This window comes from Gavialis gangeticus, unplaced genomic scaffold (genome assembly GCF_001723915.1).
Source record: "Gavialis gangeticus isolate Ggan-Ray unplaced genomic scaffold, GavGan_comp1, whole genome shotgun sequence".
NCBI classification, from domain to species: domain Eukaryota; kingdom Metazoa; phylum Chordata; order Crocodylia; family Gavialidae; genus Gavialis; species Gavialis gangeticus.
In genome coordinates, this window is record NW_017728992.1 from 57,433,585 (window position 1) to 57,452,495 (window position 18,911).

The 18,911-nt window shown below is 39.2% G+C and overlaps 1 protein-coding gene across 4 annotated transcripts in view; it reads left to right on the plus strand.

The window, feature by feature from the left end:
• ATXN1 (ataxin 1) overlaps positions 1-18,911 on the plus strand; it is a 338,219-nt gene that overhangs the window by 111,845 nt on the left and 207,463 nt on the right. The window contains exon 4 of one of the 4 annotated variants that reach the window (XM_019522954.1): positions 14,371-14,476. The exons of the other annotated variants lie outside the window; for them this stretch is intronic. The gene's annotated coding sequence lies outside the window, so the exon portion shown is untranslated. The remainder of the gene's footprint in view (positions 1-14,370; positions 14,477-18,911) is intronic. 4 annotated transcript variants of the gene reach the window in all.

An 18,911-nucleotide genomic window follows, 5' to 3' on the forward strand; every position in this document is an offset into this window, starting at 1 on the left:
CCTGTAATGCTGAGAAGAGTGTGTGTGTACACGCATATATAAAACAAAAACCTAAGGACAGATTTTTCAAACCTAGTACTGAAAGGGAAAGTGCCTGATTTTTCCAGAGGTGCTGAACACATTTGCATGAGCCATTCTTTTCAAGTGGTGAGCTTTAATGATTTTGACCAAAGTATCTCGGTCATCAGCTGCACACATTAGAAACTGTAAAAGACAGAAGCAAAAGCTTATTTGAAAACAAGGATTTAAAATCCCTTTCCTCTTCTCCTAACTTGGTTATTCAAGGTTATGTCCCCTTTGCTCTGACCAGTAAGTCTCACAAACTCCTTAACAGGATGTGAGACAGTTTTTAATGCCCTGCTGACTCGAGTGCTGTTATGACACAAGAAAAGTACAAAACAATACAAGAGACATTACTCTGCAAAGGATGAGATGGGATTGCAGAATTTTGTACTGTATGATATTAGTGTGCTGAAAAGCAGGCACATTACAAGGTTTTTCACTATGGGCTGACTCCTAGTCTGTGCCATAGGCCTGCACAGGTTATGGCGTGATAAAACAACTGGAAGAACATTTGTGTGAAATGCATTTCTTTTTGCTGATATGCAGTGTAACTACTTACCTAAAGAGAACAGATAATAATAGTAAGGACTGCAGTGTTACTGGGCCATCATTCCGGATTTTGGAACTTCCTACTAATCTCAGGATAAAATAGCATTGAAATAGCAGCACCATACCCATTTAGTGGAGGGGCCTTGCAATTAATTGGAAGAGGTGGGCTTGTATTCCGCTACCAACTTGCTACAGAAAATTGGTGACTAAAGGATTTCCAAAACCCAAGTGGGAGTTAAATGCCTTACTCGCATTTGAAGAAGTGTGATTGGGCCTGAAAGCTTGCTAAGAACTTTTTTCCGACTACTCAGTCTAATAAAAGGTATCACTTCTACTCAAAGAACCTTGCCGACCTTATTTTCGTTTGTGTTTTAACCTGTGTGCTTAAGTTTCACAGTATGTCAATGGGAATAATGTTTACATTCCTTTGTTGGGTAAAAGATGTTGTGGTCATGGAAATGCAAATAATTATTCTGAAAACACCCTGGAGTCATGGCCCAAAGTCTGAGTGGACCTGTGTGACCATAAATAACTCAAACATAAGCCATCTGCTCATGTGCCAAGGAGAAGAAAGCTGTATGGGGGCAGGGATTCAACTGTCCGTCGTGATTCCTTGAACTCCACCAAAACATGAGGACATGACCAAAGGGTTCATGGTCTGCATGGGTCCATAAGGCCTAAACCCATGTTTTTGGTGGGGGGAGGAAGTTGGGCTGTGTTTGTACCCCTCTTCATCTCCTCCTCTGGAGCAAGTTTGTAAGTTGGCTGCTCAACAGGTTCTATGATGTGTTCCAAGATGCAGGGCAGCCCTATGAAGGGATATCTACATTAGGCCTGCATGCACGACCTCTGGAATCAGAAATAGCATAGCCACATAGCTTCTCAGCAGAGTTGTTTAGCTTAGGTTCTATGCTGTACTCTTTCTGGGAGTCAAACAAATTCATGGCTAGCTCACGGTATCTTTGCATAGCACTTTACTTTGACATATGGACATGTGCTGTATTCTTTTTCTAAGTTCTGCTTGTGGGCTTTCTTTGCATGTAGAATTTGCTTAGCGTATGCCTGATCCAGAGACCAGTGAGGTCAGCAGAAAGGCAGCTTTTGACTTATTTGGGCTTTGGAGAAGGCTTAAAGCGCACAGTTTCTCAGGGTTTGGTCCTTTCAGTAGCACTTTTAAACTGTAGTGTTATGAACCGTTAATGTGGAATACTACAGAATTTTTTTAATTCGGGGTTGCATGCCAACATTAAGCACTAACCACTGTTCCCATTCTTATGCTGTCACAGATGTTCATTCCAACATGGTCTGTATTTTTGGTACACAGTAGTTTTTTTGAAGTATTAATTCCTACTCAAGTATGTCAACCTAAGCATACCCCAGAAATTCAGCAGATAGTGTAATTTCCAGTTGCACTTTCATAGAATTAATTTCCTATGGAAGTTGGAAGCAAAAATTAGAAACCCTGAATATGAAAACTTCCATTTTAACTTACAAGCAGTATCTGTTGCAGTGATAGTTAAGCCACAAACATAGGGCCAGCTATTGACCAAGCATAGTTGTGTTCCTAGCTGTAGATATGCGCACATTCCTGCGTGTAGCCAAATCTATCAGTGGCGTCAGTAGAATCTGATAGAAGCTCTGTATCTTCATACCATGCAGAGATTCACCACATTTGGGTTTAAATGGTTCCCTTTTCCTTTTAACAGGAATTCAGCCCTACTTTTAAGAAAAGGATAGGAGAAGCCAGACCGCACATTGTTTATTAAAGTTGGCATGGTTTGCAGATGACATTTAATAGAAGGGAAATTACAATCCTAGACACTAGATTTCACAGCCAGTCAGCTGTCCTGTAGTTCTAGCTTTTTCATTTCTGGAAGGTAGAGGGCTGGTCAAACAACCAAAAAGTAGACACAATTATTTTGCTTTCTGGTAAGTCTGACATAAAATACAGTGTATTACACAAAGGTTTGAACTTCTTTCTCTATCATTTCCTCCTCCTTTTTCAGAGCTGACTCACCACATCACTTCAGTTTCAGCCCCCATTTGGTTTGAATTACCTTAGAGGCCTGTATTTGCATGCTGTTCTGTAAAGCTCTCCTGGTTTGCAATAAAAAAAAAAAATTTGATTCAGTGTTTCAACTGACTTATCTTTTTTCATTTTCCAGGTCTTCATTTTACTCACATTTGAAATTAATCAGCCAGTGCCTGCTTGGGTCCTGTGATAGGCAAAAACATGTTATAGTTGCAGATAGAACAAGGAATGAATCACTGCTTTCTGCCTTTCAATTAAATTACTTAAATTACTAAGCATAAGTATTCCTTTCTGCATGGTACAGCAGCGTTATTATCTCACTGCATTGATGGAACTGTAGTGGAAGTGAACATATTCTTCTTCCATTACATCTTTAATGAGCCACAATTAAAAATAGTGTGTTGGCGTTCTGCAGTGGAGTATGTTATTTTGAGAATTTTATTGAAGCCATTTTTGCTGTTGTACTTAACCAATACTATGTTGTTCTAAAAGCTTTAGAAATACTGCAGATAGATCTGCTTTGCTTGTCGCGCATTAATTGGACAGTGAAGTCTGCAAGCTAAAAAGGTATCGGGTTGCTAGGTGCTTAGTCTATTTGTGTTTCCTTGGTTTTCTTTTGGGGTGATTCCTTTACTATATAGTAAAAAAAAATCACATAACACAGGAGGCTTGCACAGAGTTCTGTCTGGATATGTCTCTGAAGATTTTGGTAGCTAGCCTGAGTTACAGGTGGCACAGGCCTTGGGCAGCACTTTCAAGCATTCAGATACACACAGGCTCATGTAGGAGTTAAATTTCATGTACCTTTTTTAGCTCTCTTTTCAAAACCAACAAAACTTAGAAGTCATTCTTAGCATTTTGCTATATTTTTTTTTCTCAGCCCTTGTAGCTTCTAAGAGAATTGACATCACTAAGAGTAGAAAATAATCCTGTCACTTTCAGCCTGATGGCATTCCACTCTCTGCTCCAAAAAACTAATGAATAATAATGGATGAGTCAAAGATTTCTTGGAATTTTCTTTCCTTTTTTTCCCTTCTGCAACTCTGTTGCCATTTTTAGCATCCTAGCAGGCAGCTCTCTAGTGCTTTGGAGAATGTTCATATGGGTAAATCGTATACTTCCTTGAAAATTTCGAATAAAACAAAGTTGATGGTCATATGTAGAAAAGTGGAATGATGGCATTTTTAGGAATCTTATGAACATGGTATGAAGGACAGTCCTCCTGGAGATCCTTGGGTGAAGGAAATTGGCAGGCGTAGAAACAGGAGTAGTTTAATTGTTTGAACACATTCAAGGCTTCCCGCCATGCTACCACCTTTTTCCCCATTATATTCAGTCTGTAATGCGAGTAGAATCTGATGTGCTGAAACCAGGGCATTGAAGTAATTGGCAGTGCCCACTTTCTACTCATTTCTAGCTACCCTTTAAGAAAGCCCTACCTCCTGAAAGATGCACTCAGCCCCTCACGCCTTCATTCTGCCTGGTCTTGTGGAATTTCATGTCTCTCCCTTCCTTCCTCTTCTCCACAAGAGGGTATCCTCACCTCCTCTGTTGCTCAACATGGCTCCTTGGGGTTGTATCCAGGGTCAGCTGGTACAGGGTTGTATCCAGGGACAAAACTAGTTAGGAAATGTCAATGCGAATGAAGTTTTGTGGAAAGCAATATAACATTCTTTTCTGTTCTGTTGAATAGGGATATCAGAAGTTATGGGTGAACTTGAGAGATTCAGACTTATCTGAACCTGGGGCAAATCAGTTAGCTTCATATTTAATTTCCCATCTGTAAACTGGAGGTAATAGCACTTCCCTACCAAACTGGGATTTTGTGAAGATAAATTAATTAAGGTTTGTGAGATGTCAAATACTACCGTAATAAGAGTCATATAAGCAGCCATGATGGATAGGATATAAACAGTATAGCTGGCTAATCTTGACAAAGTTAGTGAGGGTGACATGGATGAGGAGAATAACTGCATGTGTCATTTTAAAATTACTAGAGCGCTCTGTGTCTGAGGTGACATCAGACTGTGAACATGATGTTTGCAACCTGTAAGGACTTGGGCTTTGTAAAAGTGGAGAATCCAAAGATTTGTATGGCAAAACAGGTTAAAATGTTAGGAACATGAGAAGTTTCAAATTTCTCCTTGGCAAAAGGTAGCATTGACATTGAGAATGCAAGTGTCTTTTGAAGAGTTATGATGTCAAATTTGAAGAATTAATTAAATAGAGGAAGTGTGAAACAGGAATTTTAATCCTGCTTTAAATTACAAATTTCAAATTAGCCATGGAGTTGCTGCCAGGCCCTCTATGATGACACATTATTGGTACTAATGGTTTTTTCATGAATTTAAATACAAACAGACTTTCCAGACAGAAGTATTATAAACTCATAAGAAAATAAGACAGGCATGAAAATCCACCCTGAGTTTCTGTTGACAGACCATCAGAGCTTTGCTTTCACGGATGATAGTGATGTCAGCAGAATTTCTCCAGGGCTTTCATTAAAATGGGGTCCCAAGCTTCCTCCTCTTCTCTTTGGACCATTCAGGATTTATGAGATGCCAAGGGTCACCCTTGGGCAGAGGTTCTTTCCTTTTATTATTGTGTTGCTTTCCTCAACTGTGCGGCACCTGCTCTGTGCTTGGGCTGATCTCTTCAGCTTCTATGCTCTCCTCATTCTGGCAGCCGAGCATAATTGACAAAAATCTGGCTTCACAGAACTTGAGAAAGCAGGAGTGGGGTACATTTCCAGGAGAGAGCACAGCTGAGCTGCTGCAATTAGAAAAAATTGGAATGGAAGTCAGGCACTGGAAGGAGCAGGGAACATTCAGCTGGCAACTGGGGGAGAGGATGGGGAAGAGCCAACATAGTGGAGGCAAACAGGGCAGTTGCAAAATAAGGGAAGGTTGGGATGAATGAATAATTAAAAATATCAGTTCAGCAACCCTTTGTGTGCATTACTGACATATAGCATATCTTAGACAAAGCCATGCTGGTATAGCTCTTCGTCACTAACATGGTACCCCAATGTCACTGAAGTCAGTTGTAAATTCACAGTGACCTCAGTGGGGCCAGGACTTTTGTTCAGAGTGTTTGCAGCAACCCCCTTGCTTTGAGGTTTGCCAGGTCACAGTAAACATGATCACTGAATACATATGGTAGGTGGCTTCGCACAGAGGTTAACCTGGGTATGACTTAAGTGTCTGGGGAATGAAGTTACTTCAATAACTGCATTGATTTCAACATTATTTACATGAATATAAAACTGAAGTAACACAATATTGACGTAGATACTTAATATTTTTCCCACAGGTGGCAGCCGTCTTACAAGACTTATCTTGTATGCATCCTCAGTAAAATATATTGAGTAAAAATCTATAATCTTCTTTTGGTTAATAGCACATTTCTGTTTTGTATCTTAAATGTGACAATTTTATGTGTAAAAATAACTTTTATGTAAGTACAAATTCCTGTTTAATCTCACAACCAGACACACATTTTCTTCTCTTGGCTTCATCTTAGAATTGTTAATACCAAATAAAACATTTCTTCTGCTCAGTTGCTAGAAGTAACCAGCTGCCTGAAGTAGCAGTGAATAAAATGTATACGGAAATGATGGGGTTGCATGAGTTTTGTTGTACTTCTTCCATTGACATTGCTCAGGTTTATAACTGAACTTCTGCTATAACATTCCTGCATGTGAACAGTGTATGGAGAATAGCTGCATGCCTACAATAGTTTGGGACTGCAGAGCAATGATACATAGTTCTGCTGCAAACCAGTTTTATTCTTACAGGATACTTAAAGTTTTTTTGCATGTAACAATAAAAGGGTTTTCAGTATTCAGTATTATATATATGTCAGTATTACACTAGGCTGGAATGTATAATGAATGTTTCACAATGGAGAAATAATATTTTACATACAGTACTCAATGAAAACAGCTACAATACAGCAATGTTCATCTCCATACACTTGATAGTTCTGTTTTCCGTTTTTCATATTAGAAGTATTAGCTGAGTTGCCCTAATATGCGCTGCCAATGCTAAGGAAAAATCTAAACATGAACCTAATCGTTGACAACAGTGGTGTTCAGATTTAAGCAGATGCTTAAATGCTGCCTTGAATAGACACACTTTCCTTAATTGGTGCTTAGGACTTATCCCTCTGTATCTACTAGATATACTATAGTACATTTATTACTACTTTAGAGATATTAGCATAAATAATTAACACTCCAGATACAATTGCCAAGTAAATGAACAAAATATATTTTAAAATGTTTGATTTTTTCCCTATTGCATGGCTAATATTTTCTTTACAGTAATAAACCATTCATTAATTCAGAATGGGTATCTCAGGCATTACCACAAATTAGCAAAGTCCTTTTATAAGTTATAAGCTGCAGGTGACTGTCAGTGAATAAAAATCAGTTTTCAGAAAAGAAGTCTGTTAACTGTGGGCATATTAATGGAATCTTGCATTACAGTATATCCTACTGGCTTTGAGAAATTGTTCAGAAAAGTGATAGCAGATAATCTACTAACTAGGCCTTAAGCTTGTCACACAGTACCCACTCTGATACTGCAGGGACTATACAACCCCAGCACCATATCTGAAAGAATCAGAAATGAGGCCCACACTTCCAATTTTTCATTTCCTTTGCAGGTTGCTTTTATCTATAGTGCCTTACTGACAATAGTGAGGAATTTACCTGTTACAGAGAGAATTGTCTTTCATGGTGCTAAGTAGGTAGACAAAAAGAAAAGAGAATTGTTAACTGAAGATCAAAAAACCACAGATGAGCAGAATCCAACTGGCCATCAGTAGGAATGATAATGGCTGGCAAATACCTTCATCACATCAGTGTTTCATAGCTAGCTTGTTTGTTTGTTTGTTTTATTTCTTGGGTTTCCCTTGCTGGTTTTTCTATTTAATTGACTAACCTTTTCTCCTCCTTTCCTACCCTTTTTCTCACATTGGAAAATTATAAATCAACTAGAATGTATGTTCCTTTTAAGCATTAATTTAGGTCTTTTCTAGGATTGTATGTACTTATTTTTCAGACATGACAGAAGAATTTGTCATGTTTCAAATTTCAGTTGGCATCAAATGCTTTGGTGTTATTGTTTTACCCACTGTTGGCATAAAAATTTACAACAATGAATCCACAACTGTGAAGGCAGCAGAATGATGCCGGAATGCAATTTAAACCTAATCTGCTGGTTATACTGTTTTCTAAATGCATGTAACATCATGCCATTTCTAATGGTATCTAATGACCTTCTGCTCTGTACACTCTCTGCTTTGTAATCTGAATTAATTCGTCAATTTATACACCACTAAATTTACAGCCATTGGCATTGACAGCAAAAGTAACATAAATATTGTGGTTGTCTTAGATGCTTACACTTTTAATTTAGTTTTCCTTCTTTATTCTTTAAAAAGGAATCGATTTATTTTCCTATTGATGAAGCATGGGGGCAGTACTATAAACTAAAGTTCTGTTTGTTCACACAGGGATTCATATAATGGCAATAAATACTTAACATTTATATAGTGTTTTTCTTATACCGAGTACTTAGCAAATGGGAACCAGGGCCGTCCCTATTGTTGGGGGATGGGGGGTGAATTGGGGGCAACTGTCCTGGGCTCCGTGCTTTGGGGGGCCCCACAGAGCCAGGCCGGCTTTGCATCCGGCTGCTAATCACCCCCTGCTACCACCACATCCAGGCCCTGCACAAGCTGATTTGCCCCAGGCCCTGCACCGTGCCATGGTCGTCTCTGATAGGAACTAAAGTCTTTCTACTGGGCAGGAATTCTCAGCTGCATGTAATAGAGTCTTAGAGGCAAACTGTAATCTCAGCAAGATTTGACCATATGCTGACCAGTGTTTGACCAGTGTTTCTCTGCATATTAACAGGGCAGCCAGTCACATTTGGAGTTGTCCTATCCCTCAAGTGTAGGTGTTGCTGAACTGGCTGGTGAATCAGGTTTTTAACTTATAGCTTACCTGAGGCCTTATGTATCTGGACTTGGTTCAAGAAGCCTTCTTCTTGTATTTGCCACATATGTAGCAAGCTGCAGAAGTTTTATGCCTCATGAAAATGATACAGGCTAGCTGTTTCAGTAGGAAAAATGCTGTCTAAAATTATTTCTACTTTACCAGTAACACCTACAATTGCTATAAATGAAAGAGATTGGAGGGAAAAAGGATCTGTTACTTCAGTTTGTTTACTTTGGGCATATTTGACAGCACTTTGTGCATAGTCAGTTACATTATTTCTCTGGATAGTCAGTCAATTTCCTCTTTTGTTTGTGTGATTCTCTCTTATGGTGCCAGGGGAGGTAAAATGCATTACAAATCAGAAAATGTGATTGTAAAGCCACAAAAAATTGCAAGCAATCTCGAGAACAGGTGTTGTACCTGAAACTGCTTTTGAATCATCCTGTGAAAGCAGCTAGATGACAGTGCCTCTTCAGACAATATTCCAAGATGATGGGGGGGTGGAGGAGGGTGTTCATGTATGTGTATTATATAAAATGTTGGAATTACTGGGATCAACGACTGCCCAATGCCACTTGCTTGATGTCTGTAACTATACTTACTGTTTGTATTCAAAGAAAAAAAAAAGATTCAATGGGGATTGCAAACAAAGTAAATAATCATTGCCAAGGGTCAGTGGTGCTCAACCTTTTTATACTCAAAGCACCCCCCTCCAAATCTTTTTTAAAATGCAGCAGACACACCAATGATAAGTGAATATAAATGTATTATGAATACTATAATAGAAGCATTTTAACCATATTCTTAATTAATTTGTTATTAATTGTAATTATATTATATTCACTCCACTGCCACAGCTGCCATGTGGCCAGATGGAACTGTGCTACATGTCTCTTGCTGAATCAGATTGGGAAGTGGATGTGGCAGGAGCATTGGGAAGTGGCTGTGACAGCTCTTCCTTGTGCAGCCCCGCGCAGTGTCTCCTAGAAGCTGGTGCGTCGGAAAGGTGGAACTGTTCTGTTTTCAGAAGGGATATCAGAGCTGAACTGGGTACGGTTGTGTAAAGCAGGAAGGCACGCCTTTCTGCTGTAGCTGCTTCTTCATGCCCTCTCATCAGCCACTTATTCCTATTGTCTTGGTAGCTGTCCATAATACATGAAGATGCCCTTACTTGGCATTGGGCTGTTCCCATATTTTCCACAGTACATATGATGTGGAGCAGAACTGGGGGAGCATCTCTGGCTAACAATCTACAGGGGTGTGGCTGATTGGGACATCCCAGTTTCATGGGTATCACTTACAGAATAAAGGGGCACTTCTCTTGGCCATAAGCCACCAAAGGTCCTTTTTCTATGTTGTGATCAGCCCTGAGGGACATTTCTTTGCATAACTCTGAAGTACGCTTTTCTGTGTTTTGGCACATGACACAGAAGAGAGTGGTTGATTTGTTTCCAGGTCTTTATAACCTAGCTTGTTCAGCTCTTAACAGGACATTGAGCTAACGAGTGGCTCTGTTTTCACAAAGCAGATGAAGCTATCAGGCTTTACCTGATATGTGGGTATGTTTGGATGGGCAGACAGTGTGATCAGCTGACTTGCTTCCTTTTTTCAGACATAGTTTATGTGTTCTAAATATGGTCAGAACAACCCATTTTTCTAGGGTTTTACTCTTAATCAACCCGTGAGTTAATTTTCACAGGGAATATCTTCTTGTTTCAGGGGCTGCTTTGTTCACCTTCCTGTGTTCTGTTGGCCTCAGCCCCAAGTTTCCTTTCACAAAAACAGTTCATCTCTGGTTTCTTTAATTTTTATTCCCTCTGGATTTGGTTGGCAGGTGTTGAGATGAGGGGTAGAGGTGGCTTCAGCTCCATTTGCAGGACTGACAATTTTTCTCTGACATGCCTTGGTCAACCAGGTCTCTCTGTGATATCACAAAGGGGCTAACATGAATGCGTATACTGTGGTTTTCTACTTTCCACTCCATAACCAATCTGCTGACATATATACATGCATCCTCTTATCATGGCTTTCATTTAGGGCAGCCATTATGCGACAAATATGCAAAACACTGTAAAGGTGGATTTTCTCTTGAATTTGACATATTACTGAATCCAGATAAAAGCCTGCCCAGGTCCCTCCCAGCCATTAATACAGCTCCCATAGCATAGTTGTACAAGTATCATATGGTAAAATTGAGCCACCGTTATTCAAGTATTTTCTTTTCTACTTTATTTGCCACATGCAAATATTCATCTCCTTCTGACAGCTTTTTTTTCTTAATTCTTACCATATCCTCTTAGGTTTCAGTCTTACACATCCTCAGACCAGTGTCCCCAGTTGCTTCCATTTCTGCTGTTTAGCTGAAGCTGTTAGTCTTTCTAATGCTAGAGAACCATTCAAGTCCACACTCCAGGTTCTGCTGCCCCAGCATCTTTCTCTCTAACTCTGTTCCTTTCCAGTGGGGCTAATACTTTGGCTCTTTAAAAGCATGCCATTAAAGTGATTTTTTTCCCCCTTTACATAAAATACACAACAAATGGGTCTAAAACGCAACACCTCATCCCCAGCCCCCTTTTTTAAGTTTAAACGATCCCTTGTATGTGTCTGGAAGACATATATGTATCCTTTGAACTTGAAAGGGAGGCAGTGCCAAAAGGAACCTTTTCCCCTTTGACAGAGCAGTTTGTAAGTCATTGCAATTAATTAATAGTGCAGAGCAAATCCAGCAGTGAAGATCATGGGTGACACTATGTATTTCCTGAGAACTTTGTAGGCACTTGCAGTTGACAGAGTGGCTTTTTTAACATGTAAAAATTCTTCAAAAAGCATGTAGATGACTTCGCCTGCTATTGGAGGTGTTTATAACCTTAATTTGCCTACCACACCCCTTGCAAAAAAACAGCAAAAATGTAAAGCTGCTGGCAGGAAGCCACAACTTTGCCAGGGCCTCAATGCAGAAGAAAGGTGGAGCTGCACTTTCATTGTGTTTTTGCAGTTGATGGAAAACAGACGGAGAATAAGCTGTTTTACAAATACACTGTAGCACGTCTGTCCCTTCATATAATGTTCTGCTGGGTTGCATTCTTCAAACAAAAAACTCTTATCAGAATGGGAAATGTTGTATTTGTACTGTTAAATGAAAGGCAAAGGAAGCACTTACGTTCATTCACAAGCCAAAGAGATGGGATATGTTGCTAGACCAACCTGCTTCAAAATCAGTGTTTTGCAAGTTCTTACAATGTTGAGGTCCTTGTGTTGTGGCCTTTTCAGTAAAGAACAATCTCTAACTGAGGTTTAGTTTTGCACCGGTGTTTGAGTTTTGGAAGGGGCTCTCCTCTCTCACCTCTTTGGAAATAGATGACAGGTACAGATGACATCTGGATAGTTTGTCCCTCAATCTAAGAGATGCATTAAGGAAAGTTTTTGACCTCATTTCTCAAAGGAGTTTTAAATGGAGAAAAAATAGGAGTACTAATTAGTGCCTCATTAAGTACTTATAGTCAAGTATGATAATTTTCTTGAAAGGATAATGTAGTAGATGAATAAAAGTACTCTCCATTAAAAAATGAATACAAAGTCATTTTAAACCACAGAGATTATTGTACATTTTTGAAAAATTAATGTGATTAAAGCAAAATGTATTTAATAACTTGAAAAGACACTGTTAGACTGTTAAACTTTCAGTTCTGCATTAATGGTTATAACAGAATGTCATGCTTCAGGGCTGCTTGTTTGCAGTGGTCAGGAAGGTAAATTTTTCCTGATGCACAGTTGGCTAGATGTAATCTTGGGGTTTTTTCCCCCTCTGAAGCATCAGAGATTGACTGTAACTGCAGACAGGAGGTCAGACAGGGTGGGCCAATGTTCTGAAGTGATATCAAGAATTCTCTTTTAGGCACTTAGCTATTTTGTTTTACTCGCATGCTTAGGGTCGCACTGATCACCAGAGCTGAGGTTGGGAAAGAATCTTCCTCCAGATTCTCAGCGGATCATTTTTTACCTTCCTGAGCAGCAAGATGCAGGACTTGCCTGTTGAGTTTTTGTCAGCATTTCTTAGCTAATCAGTTCCCTGACATAGCAGGAGCCTTGTGGTAATAGTGACACCTTTGGGCTCTACTAAGCTTTAATTTAAGCTCAGAATAGTAGCACCTGAGGTATAGGAGTTCAGTCAAAATGAGCTAAGAGTCCACTTTTTTTGTGACTGTATACTGATTTTCATAAAGAGATAAAAGCACAAGTAGGTAAATACCTTACAGTTTGTGTATGTCTCCAGTACCACATGCTTTGCGGCTATGCAGCAGAACTAGGGGTGGTTCGGGGGTGGTACCCGAATGCAGTTGCATGTCCCCTTTGATTCTTGCTCCACCTAAACTTAGAAACCAACTCCTGGAGAGGGGCAGCCATATTTGTATTCAGTCAGTGCTGAGAGAGACAATTCACTTTATGGCTCATTGTCATCTTCTTCATTCCTGTTAATGTCTTTCTACTCCACAGGTGTTAACAACCCCCTCATCTTTTTAATTGTCTTAATATTCCACTATTCAAACTATTGTTTCATCTGCAATTTTTTTGTTTGTTATCCATTCCTGGTAATGTCTTTCTTCTGCTTCATGGCCCCGCATACTGTTTTTAACTTTAGCTAAAAATCTTAAGTAGAATGACTTGCAGTGAAGTATCGGAGGCATTGTCATGGTGCTCTAGAAAGCTAGATTTTGTTTTGTGACTAAATTATAATGGCTACAGGACTAATATAATGGCTACAAGACACAATATCATTTGATTATTTTGACTATTTTTTTGCCTAGTAAGCTGTTGCTTTTGTTTAAACTTTTATATATAATCTAGCAAACTAGTGTATGTTCCAGTAGTTATATTTGTTTTTGCTTTGATCTTAAACTAAATAATATAGTCCTGGTTTCTCTAACATATTATTAAAGCATATAGTTTATTTTTAACTGGATAAAACTGTGTTGTGTTAAAAGTCATGGTGTGCACTCCCCCCCCTTTCAAAATCCTACATCTGCCCATGAGCAGAACTGTACAGATGTGCAGTATTGCAGCTTGTAAAGATGGAGGGCCAGGGAATGCTATGTAGATAATATGAAAGGCCCATGTTACAGTCATAAAATAAGAGAATGGGGGAAAGAAAGATGAAGGGAGGAGAAAACATTGGGAGAAGGGGTATGACGTTTTGGCATTCTGCACAATCTCACTGGTTTTGATCCAAATGTATCTAGAAACATGGTACAAATTGCTTTGGTTTAATTTCTTTACAGCGACAAGTTAATGTTTTTTTGTGGCTGACTTAGATCTGAATATACTTTCTGTACTCTTTTATTTGGAACTTCACATGCTTCATGATTGCTGCCTGGGAAAAAACAAAGTCTCTGGTGCAGAATTAAACCCAGCTTATCAGGTAAAGTCCTAAAATATAATTATGCAACAAGCAGAATGTATTTGGTAATATTGCACCCTAAGGAAGGACTTTTTGTGCCCAAAAGCTTGTATAACATCTCTCTCAACTATATAGATGGTCCAATAAAAACTATTACCAAATAAATCCTGCTTCTTGTATATTACCTGGATCATCATGGTTACAGCACTTCAAGTGAAACACCATTTTACATCCTGTGCTCACCTCTTTTCATAGATTCCTGACTGCTGAGCAGCCTTCTAGCATGTACATTATGGTTATTCTTTTTTTTTATTCTGCTGTCAGCAATCTCTGTGATGTCCAATTTATATCAAGGGCAGCCTGCAGTCCACAGAGGCACTCTTAACCTTATAGAATATCCTCCTCCACTAGGATTCTTTTAAGGGCAGTGGTAAGTCCCCTTTCCATACTTAACAAAGAGCTCTAGACTAATGGAGTTCATTTTTATTTACAAAGTATACATGGGCCTGGGGAGCTTATGTAGTGCCTCTTGAGTTTCCAGTAGACTTGGGGTAAATGAACTGCAGTTGTATTTTAGTAAGCATTTTTCTTGTGTGCAGTGCCACTCTGCCAAAAGTATCAGGCCATGGCTTCTATAGTGTTTGTAAAGGAAACATTTACAAGTCTGTGTTGCCCTGTATAGGTGCTTTTGCCTGAAGGTGAGGATGATAATAATATGTTTTAGCTAGAATACCCTCAAAGCCTTCATGTATGTACTCCTGTAGGCACCCAAAACCAAGACAGTCTGGGGCAGAGGGTGACATTGGATATGTTCTTACACAGCCAAAATTTCTACCAACGTAGTTATAAGAGTTTTCTGGGACCACTTTCACATCTATGACATGATCAAAGCATAGTGGTAGCTCTGTGAAATTAATTTTCCCTTTGTATAGAGTTAGAGATTTAATTCCCCCCATCCAAATGATAGCTCTGGGCATTGATCAGGGACCCACAGGAAACTTTAATAAATGCCTTTGTATTTTTTTAAATAATATGGAGTCATGCATATATTTAGTGTATAGAGTAGTTCGGGCAGAATGTTCATTTTTATAGCATTAATCTTTCCCTAGACTCAAGTCACATCACTATCATTTTTAAGCACAGGGTCTAAATAAATAGGTGGTTAATATTTCTTGGCCTTTTTGCACCTAGATGCAAATTAATTGCAGATCAGTTTGCCAATAGAAATTCCATTGAAAGATAGCCCCACTACATAGCACCTGGTGATTTCCAATAATTTGGTGTTTCCCAACTTTTTTTGTACCTAGATATTAGCCTACATTTTTGAGTTAGTGGTCAGAGAAACTGAACCCAGGTCCAAATTCTCTCTTTTTTTTTTTTTTTTTTTGAGTATGGAACATATATCTCCAGCACACACTTTCAAAAGCCTCTTTTGACTTTGCTGCTAGAAAACCATGTATTTGGGGGTTAATCCTATATCAATGCAGTAATATCAAGATACCACACTTGCTTGTGACAGACTTGACATGGGTGAATGGCACAACAGAAAACCTCCTTTGGGACCATGACTAGATCTTTTGCCATTATCTTTTGAGATAACTGTTAATAAATGAAATTTGTCTACCATTGGAACATAGCATGATATTTCATTCTGGCTTGTGAATAACCAGTAATAAGGCTTCTCTCAACATAGGGGAAATGTGTTCTCCAGAAATGACTCATGAAAGATTTCAAGCTTCTCGTTAGACCAAAGTTCAAGGAAGTGCCTTTAGAGTCTGATGGGGAAACCAGCTTGGGGATGTTCTCCATCTCATATGGTAAATTGTCTTTAACTTACCCTTTCATAGCATCTGATGACTTAAACTTGAGTTCACAAAAGCTTGTGCTCTCTCTCTCTCTGTATGTCTTATTTTGTTAATCTATAAAGTGTGTTTCTACTCTGTCTTCTAACTGACCCTCTTCTAACTGACTACTACATAGGGCTGCAGCTCTTTGTGGTAAGGCAGTATTTTTAAAAAAATCAATCCATGGTATGTGTCCAGTTTTCACAGCACTTTTAAATAATAAAGAGTTCTTTATTAACATCTTTGTGTGATGCATATAAGTTTACCACATATATTGAGGATAGCTGTTATTCTATGCACAGAAACCTTTTTGCCTTGGGAGTCATGACAACAACTTGACAGCTTTTTACCCAGTTGATTCCCAGAAATCCTCCTTGTGTCAAACTAGGGTGAACTGAGTCTGTGTATGTGAAGTTTGTTGAATTCCTATCTGCATGAGGTTTGGGATCACACCAAATACAAATACAGAGCTGTAAGCATAAGACAAATCCAGATACTTTAAAGACTTCTCAGGCAGGGCCTGTTGTTTTTTCACTGTGTTCCCTATTCTTCATAGATACTAATAATTCCAACCCTTAAACAGGCATGAGAATCTCCCCTGGTAACTTGCTAGATGTTGAAGGTTCATTTTTCTCCAGGAGCAGTTTGATTTCTTTTTCAGCAAAATCTTGAAATGCTGATAAATTAAAAATCTTTAGCTGCATAACTGTTTCTTATCTAGAACCATTGCTGTTTGAAGAGCAGTATGTGCACGATCAGAAGGAACAGTTAGTCTCTGAAGGAGATAACTGCAGAACTAACCATGTCTCTGGAGATCAGAAAAATAGGACCATGTATGAGGGAAAAGGATGAATAGCCCCTGCCTGTTGGATGTGGGAGTTATCCAGGTCTCTAATGTGTAATCCAGCATCATTCTAGTTTGGGTCAATTTTATGACATTGGGGCAAGAGTTGTCCATGAAAGTATGAAGTATTTCATTAAAATCCCCAGTGATTACAGCAGGAAGAAGGGGTTCCCAGATAATTTCATAAAAACAGACGAAAGGTGTCAGGATCATAGGCCTGTACATGTTAATGAGGGTCAATGCAGATCCATTTATGTTAGCTTTGAGTAGTAAAAAATCTGAAACTCACTATTACTTCTAATGCTGCTGTGGAAGAGTATGGGTGTGGATATGATGCAGCAAGTGGATGATTTTTCTGCCCAGCCACGTTCTAATTTAACAGCCTTATTTGTAGTCAGGTGTGTCTGTAGTTGAAATGCTATTCTGTCTTTAGTCCCTCTAATGATGTCTCCTTTTCTTCTCTCTCTCTCTTTTCATTGGGTGTTGAGTCCCTTCGTGTTCCAGGAAATAAAATTGAGGTTCAGAATCATTCTGCTGTGTTAAGAATTATTTTTGTCTCATGCTACTTTTCAAATCGGGGTGAGGGAATGCTGTATAACTAACAGGAAAGAAATCTGTCTTTACTCCCTCTAATGATGTCTCCTTTTTTCTCTCTCTCTTTTCATTGGAGTGTTCCTAGAATTACTCCTACAACATAGCAGTACTCTGTGTCTTTAGATGCAGGGTCTGAACTTTAAAAAAGGTGTTGGGATGGAGAAGGAGAGATGAGAAAGTTGTGGGGAGGGGCTTAGGGATGCAAGAAGAGAGGTTAAATGCGGGGTGGGGAGAAAACCAAGGAAGTATAAGCACATCTTTTACTAGATCTTGCAAAATCATTATCCTATCCTGTGGTGACCTCTCACCCCCTCCAAACAGTTGTGGAGAGCGGCTAATCTATATTTTTCATTTATAGTGAATTTGAGAAGCTTAACAACCAGTGCCCAAGGTTTAGTATCTGGCGCTAGCTTAGAAACCAGGGTCCGATATTCCTTTTCAAAATCAAATTCAGAATGATCTGGCAGGCTAAATATTTCTTAAAAAGCTGAGGGACAAGCTTTAGAGGTGAACTTTTCCCTATTCCTTCTGGTACCTCTTTGGATTTTCAGGTTATTGCATTGAGGTCTGCCAACATAAATTTAATATGAGATGCATCTTTTTTAAGGCTTGGTGCATCTAGCAGACAGCCCTGGTACCTGATCCTCCAACACTGACATTCTCTCTTCAGCTTTGCTTATGTGTCTGCTTGCAGAGAGGAGTCAGCGGAAGTGATCATCATTTGAATTCTGGCCATAGCAGCCTGATTTTTATAGCGTCTGCAGCCGCTTTCCTCAGTAGGGCTATCCAAGGCACAGTGCCTGTATCAGCCATATTGGTTAGGGAGGGGCAGTTTTTCGCCTACCATCTGCTTGCAGAGCACACAGTAGTCAGTCAGTCCCAAATGCCCTCTAAACTTACAGCTTCATTTTATGCACATAAATACCCATTAGAATGCAGAGTCCAACAGGCAACATGTCCCGTTGTCTTAACTGCGAACATGTGGCTGGGGACAGATCTCAGTGCGCTAACAGCACTTTGTGCAATCTGTTTCACTAGGCCACTTAAGCTCTTGGTGTAGCTTCCTTTGTTATGACATGATCTTTGCAATGGTGCAAGTGGAGGGAGAAACTTAAAACTGTGCATGAAAACCCAGCAGAATCATAAGGAGAATAAAGGGGAAGTGGAGTATCTGGCACAGTTTTAACTTATTAAAATTTTAGCTGCTGTGGTCTTTTAATACAAAGACTTTAGTTGCAAGAAGTTCTGCTTAAAGTAGAATGAAGTATTGTGGTGTCTAAAAAGAACCGTGTTGCAGGCTAGAAAGCATTTCAGTATTATGATGATAAAATAATTTTAGGTCATGGCTGTTTCTTTGCACAGTTCTCTTTTATTTCCTGCAGTAAAATAACTTTTACAGCACAAGTGAGAAGACCAGACTGAGCCTCCTGTTTTTTTGTTGGGCTCCCAGCTGGAAATCCCTTCTTCGATTTTCCATTGATAAAGTGTCACAAAGGGAATCTAGAATAGATGAACTAGAGGAAACAGAACAATATGTAGTCTTGGACCTGAATCACAAAAAGAGTTAACTAATGTAGATACCG